Below are 257 nucleotides of genomic sequence, written 5' to 3'. Positions count from 1 at the left end.
AATTACGATGCTGCTTCGCATTCACACCATCCTGTCTTCTCATTGAAGTTTCCACTACTTGTTCACAACCAATAAAAAGAAAAAGAGAAATAAAATAAAAAAGAAAATATAAACGAGTTCATAAGAAACCAAAAAAAACTCAAGTGATATCGGTTTTGGGGGAAACCCCCTTTATAAGATTCCTTACATATAAACTTGAACGTTTTCTAACCCTACATTCGGTCAGATATTTGTTTTTTTTTTTTTTTTTTTTTTTT

This window comes from Trypanosoma theileri (genome assembly GCF_002087225.1).
Source record: "Trypanosoma theileri isolate Edinburgh chromosome Unknown TM35_Tth_10_V1, whole genome shotgun sequence".
NCBI classification, from domain to species: domain Eukaryota; phylum Euglenozoa; class Kinetoplastea; order Trypanosomatida; family Trypanosomatidae; genus Trypanosoma; species Trypanosoma theileri.
This window is presented reverse-complemented; position numbering follows the sequence as displayed.